Raw genomic sequence first — 6,451 nt, forward strand, 5'->3', positions numbered from 1 at the left:
TAAAGTAGTGCACTATATATAGGGAATAGGGTGCCATAGGGCTCTGGTCTAAAGTAGTGCACTATATATAGGGAATAGGGTTCTAGGGCTCTGGTCTAAAGTAGCGCACTACATAGGGAACAGGGTTCTATAGGGCTCTGGTCTAAGTAGTGCACTACATAGGGAACAGGGTTCTATAGGGCTCTGGTCTAAAGTAGTGCACTATGTAGGGAATAGGGTGACATTGGGGAAATATCATGTATCTGTCGTTGTGTATATCCCCCTGGTCTATATAACAGTTTGGGGTTCTGTCCAAAATGGATCCCTCAACCCTAATGTAGAGCACTACTTTTGACCAGGTCCTATAAGATCCGGTCCAAAGCAGTGCACTTCATTGAAACCAGTGTGTGTGTTTGTGTAGACTATCAGCACAGACCACAGGAGGCAGACAGAGAGACAGCGTGTTCTACAGTCTAACAGGAGAACAGAGAGACAGCGTGTTCTACAGTCTAACAGGAGGAGACAGAGAGACAGCGTGTTCTACAGTCTAACAGGGAGGAGACAGAGAGACAGCGTGTTCTACAGTCTAACAGGACATCACAGTAGGAGACAGAGAGACAGCGTGTTCTACAGTCTAGGGAGGAGACAGTAGCGGATCTAACAGGAGGAGACAGAGAGACAGCGTGCTCTACAGTCTAACAGGAGGGAGACAGAGAGACAGCGTGTTCTACAGTCTAACAGGAGGAGACAGAGAGACAGCGTGTTCTACAGTCTAACAGGGAGGAGACAGAGGACAGACAGAGAGACAGAGACAGGCGTGTTCTACAGTCTAACAGGGAGGAGACAGAGAGACAGCGTGTTCTACAGTCTAACAGGAGGAGACAGAGAGACAGCGTGTTCTACAGTCTAACAGGAGGAGACAGAGAGACAGCGTGTTCTACAGTCTAGACAGCGTGTTCTACAGTCTAACAGGAGAGACAGAGAGACAGCGTGTTCTACAGTCTAACAGGACATCACAGTAGGAGACAGAGAGACAGCGTGTTCTACAGTCTAACAGTAGGAGGAGAGACAGAGAGACTGCGTGTTCTACAGTCTAACAGGAGGAGACAGAGGAGACAGGAGGAGACAGCGTGTTCTACAGTCTAGTCTAACAGGAGAACAGAGAGACAGCGTGTTCTACAGTCTAACAGGAGGAGACAGAGAGACGTGTTCTACAGTCTAACAGGAGGAGACAGAGAGACAGCGTGTTCTACAGTCTAACAGGAGGAGACAGAGAGAGTGTTCATCTAACAGGAGGAGACAGAGAGACAGCGTGTTCTACAGTCTAACAGGAGGAGACAGAGAGACAGCGTGTTCTACAGTCTAACAGGAGGACAGAGAGACAGTGTGTTCTACAGTCTAACAGGAGGAGACAGAGAGACAGCGTGTTCTACAGTCTAACAGGAGGAGACAGAGAGACAGCGTGTTCTACAGTCTAACAGGAGGAGACAGAGGCAAGTTAGCGTGTTCTACAGTCTAACAGGAGGAGACAGAGAGACAGTGTTCTACAGTCTAACAGGAGGAGACAGAGAGACAGCGTGTTCTACAGTCTAACAGGAGGAGACAGAGAGACAGCGTGTTCTACAGTCTAACAGGAGGAGACAGAGAGACAGCGTGTTCTACAGTCTAACAGGAGGAGACAGAGAGACAGCGTGTTCTACAGTCTAACAGGAGGAGACAGAGAGACAGCGTGTTCTACAGTCTAACAGGAGGAGACAGAGAGACAGCGTGTTCTACAGTCTAACAGGAGGAGACAGAGAGACAGCGTGTTCTACAGTCTAACAGGAGGAGACAGAGAGACAGCGTGTTCTACAGTCTAACAGGAGGAGACAGAGACAGCGTGTTCTACAGTCTAACAGGAGGAGACAGAGAGACAGCGTGTTCTACAGTCTAACAGGAGGAGACAGAGAGACAGCGTGTTCTACAGTCAACAGGAGGAGACAGAGAGAGCGGTTCTACAGTCTAACAGGAGGAGACAGAGAGACAGCGTGTTCTACAGTCAGCGTGTTCTACAGGAGGAGACAGAGAGACAGACAGCGTGTTCTACAGTCTAACAGGAGGAGACAGAGAGACAGCGTGTTCTACAGTCTAACAGGAGGAGACAGAGAGACAGCGTGTTCTACAGTCTAACAGGAGGAGACAGAGAGACAGCGTGTTCTACAGTCTAACAGGAGGAGACAGAGAGACAGCGTGTTCTACAGTCTAACAGGAGGAGACAGAGAGACAGCGTGTTCTACAGTCTAACAGGAGGAGACAGAGAGACAGCGTGTTCTACAGTCTAACAGGAGGAGACAGAGAGACAGCGTGTTCTACAGTCTAACAGGAGGAGACAGAGAGACAGCGTGTTCTACAGTCTAACAGGAGGAGACAGAGAGACAGCGTGTTCTACAGTCTAACAGGAGGAGACAGAGAGACAGCGTGTTCTACAGTCTAACAGGAGGAGACAGAGAGACAGCGTGTTCTACAGTCTAACAGTAGGAGACAGAGAGACAGCGTGTTCTACAGTCTAACAGGGAGCGTGTTCTACAGTCTAACAGAGGAGACAGAGACAGCGTGTTCTACAGTCTAACAGGAGGAGACAGAGAGACAGCGTGTTCTACAGTCTAACAGGAGGAGACAGAGAGACAGCGTGTTCTACAGTCTAGCGTGTTCTACAGTCTAGGAGACAGAGAGACAGCGTGTTCTACAGTCTAACAGGAGGAGACAGAGAGACAGCGTGTTCTACAGTCTAACAGGAGGAGACAGAGAGACAGCGTGTTCTACAGTCTAACAGGAGGAGACAGAGAGACAGCGTGTTCTACAGTCTAACAGGAGGAGACAGAGAGACAGCGTGTTCTACAGTCTAACAGGAGGAGACAGAGAGACAGCGTGTTCTACAGTCTAACAGACGGAGACAGAGAGACAGCGTGTTCTACAGTCTAACAGGAGGAGACAGAGACAGCGTGTTCTACAGTCTAACAGGAAGGAGACAGAGAGACAGCGTGTTCTACAGTCTAACAGTAGGAGACAGAGAGACAGCGTGTTCTACAGTCTAACAGAAGGAGACAGAGAGACAGTGTGTTCTACAGTCTAACAGGAGGAGACAACAGGAGGAGACAGACAGCGTGTTCTACAGTCTAACAGGAGGAGACAGAGAGACAGCGTGTTCTACAGTCTAGACAGACAGGAGACAGAGAGACAGCGTGTTCTACAGTCTAACAGGAGGAGACAGAGAGACAGCGTGTTCTACAGTCTAACAGGAGGAGACAGAGAGACAGCGTGTTCTACAGTCTAACAGGAGGAGACAGAGAGACAGCGTGTTCTACAGTCTAACAGGAGGAGACAGAGAGAGACAGCGTGTTCTACAGTCTAACAGGAGGAGACAGAGAGACAGCGTGTTCTACAGTCTAACAGGAGGAGACAGAGAGACAGCGTGTTCTACAGTCTAACAGGAGGAGACAGACAGAGACAGCGTGTTCTACAGTCTAGACAGCGTGTTCTACAGTCTAACAGGAGGAGACAGAGAGACAGCGTGTTCTACAGTCTAACAGGAGGAGACAGAGAGACAGCGTGTTCTACAGTCTAACAGGAGGAGACAGAGAGACAGCGTGTTCTACAGTCTAACAGGAGGAGACAGAGAGACAGCGTGTTCTACAGTCTAACAGGAGGAGACAGAGAGACAGCGTGTTCTACAGTCTAACAGGAGGAGACAGAGAGACAGCGTGTTCTACAGTCTAACAGGAGGAGACAGAGAGACAGCGTGTTCTACAGTCTAACAGTAGGAGACAGAGAGACAGCGTGTTCTACAGTCTAAACATGAGAGACAGCGTGTTCTACAGAGGAGACAGAGAGACAGCGTGTTCTACAGTCTAACAGGAGGAGACAGAGAGACAGCGTGTTCTACAGTCTAACAGTAGGAGACAGAGAGACAGCGTGTTCTACAGTCTAACAGGAGGGAGAGACAGGAGGAGACAGAGAGACAGCGTGTTCTACAGTCTAACAGGAGGAGACAGAGAGACAGCGTGTTCTACAGTCTAACAGGAGGAGACAGAGAGACAGCGTGTTCTACAGTCTAACAGGAGGAGACAGAGAGACAGCGTGCTCTACAGTCTAACAGGAGGAGACAGAGAGACAGCGTGTTCTACAGTCTAACAGGAGGAGACAGAGAGACAGCGTGTTCTACAGTCTAACAGAAGGAGACAGAGAGACAGCGTGTTCTACAGTCTAACAGGAGGAGACAGAGAGACAGCGTGTTCTACAGTCTAACAGGAGGAGACAGAGAGACAGCGTGTTCTACAGTCTAACAGAGGAGACAGAGAGACAGCGTGTTCTACAGTCTAACAGGAGACAGTGGAGACAGAGAGACAGCGTGTTCTACAGTCTAACAGGAGGAGACAGAGAGACAGCGTGTTCTACAGTCTAACAGGAGGAGACAGAGAGACAGCGTGTTCTACAGTCTAACAGTAGGAGACAGAGAGACAGCGTGTTCTACAGTCTAACAGGAGGAGACAGAGAGACAGTGTGTTCTACAGTCTAACAGGAGGAGACAGAGAGACAGCGTGTTCTACAGTCTAACAGGAGGAGACAGAGAGACAGCGTGTTCTACAGTCTAACAGGAGGAGACAGAGAGACAGCGTGTTCTACAGTCTAACAGAGGAGACAGAGAGACAGCGTGTTCTACAGTCTAACAGGAGGAGACAGAGAGACAGCGTGTTCTACAGTCTAACAGGAGACAGAGAGACAGCGTGTTCTACAGTCTAACAGGAGGAGACAGAGAGACAGCGTGTTCTACAGTCTAACAGGAGGAGACAGAGAGACAGCGTGTTCTACAGTCTAACAGGAGGAGACAGAGAGAGACAGCGTGTTCTACAGTCTAACAGGAGGAGACAGAGAGACAGCGTGATCTAGACAGCGTGTTAACAGGAGGAGACAGAGAGACAGCTTCTACAGTCTAACAGGAGGAGACTCCTCTTTGACAGCGTGTTCTACAGTCTAACATAGGAGACAGAGAGACAGCGGAATCTGTGTTCACATCAGTCTAACAGGAGGAGACAGAGACAGCGTGTTCTACAGTCTAACAGGAGGAGACAGAGAGACAGAGAGACAGCGTGTTCTACAGTCTCACACAGTCTAACAGGAGACAGAGAGACAGCGTGTTCTACAGTCTAACAGGAGGAGACAGAGAGACAGCGTGTTCTACAGTCTAACAGGAGGAGACAGAGAGACACAGTCTAACAGGAGGAGACAGAGAAGACAGCGTGTTCTACAGTCTAACAGGAGGAGACAGAGAGACAGCGTGTTCTACAGTCTAACATAGGAGACAGAGACCCACAGCGTGTACTCACACACACACACTCTACAGTCTAACAGGACACACACACAGACACACACACGTGTTCTCACAGTCACACACACAGGCACACACACACACACACACACACACAGACAGCACTGTTCACGCACACACACGCACACACACACACACAGACACAGACACAGCGTGTTCTACACACACACACACACACACACACACACACACACACACACAGTCTAACAGGAGGAGACAGAGAGACAGTGTGTTCTACAGCTGAAACACACATCCCCTGATAATCTGCAGCGACAAAGTCGAGACAGAGAACAGCGGAACATCAGAACACGGAACATCAGAACATCAGAACATGGTCAAACATTAATTTGACATGGGACAGCGTGTTCTGCATCTAATGTAGAGTCGTCAGGGGTTCTATCTACCAGGTGAGACAGAGGCTGCGTGTCTCTAAAGTCTCTGTGATTGTCTTGTGATCCCAAAGCCAACACGACATGACCTAAAGGGAATGTGACGGACTCCATTTCCCTATGGTGTACTGTAATGGAGTCTTCTGATGAGGGGACACACACCTCCCTATGGTGTACTGTAATGGAGTCTTCTGATGAGGGGGTGACGGACACACCTTCCCTATGGTGTACTGTAATGGAGTCTTCTGATGAGGGGACACACACCTCCCCTATGGTGTACTGTAATGGAGTCTTCTGATGTGGAGGGGGGACACACCTTCCCTATGGTGTACTGTAATGGAGTCTTCTGATGAGGGGACACACACCTTCCCTATAGTGTACTGTAATGGAGTCTTCTGATGAGGGGACACACACCTTCCCTATGGTGTACTGTAATGGAGTCTTCTGATGAGGGGACACACACCTTCCCTATGGTGTACTGTAATGGAGTCTTCTGATGAGGGGACACACACCTTCCCTATTGTCTTGTATCCCTGTAATGGAGTCTTCTGATGGGGGGACACACCTTCCCTATGGTGTACTGTAATGGAGTCTTCTGATGAGGGGGGAAACACCATCCCTATGGTGTACTGTAATGGAGTCTTCTGATGGGGGGGACACCTTCCCTATGGTGTACTGTAATGGAGTCTTCTGATGGGGGGACACACACCTTCCCTAT

The sequence above is a fragment of the Oncorhynchus gorbuscha genome, unplaced genomic scaffold (assembly GCF_021184085.1).
Source record: "Oncorhynchus gorbuscha isolate QuinsamMale2020 ecotype Even-year unplaced genomic scaffold, OgorEven_v1.0 Un_scaffold_1497, whole genome shotgun sequence".
NCBI classification, from domain to species: domain Eukaryota; kingdom Metazoa; phylum Chordata; class Actinopteri; order Salmoniformes; family Salmonidae; genus Oncorhynchus; species Oncorhynchus gorbuscha.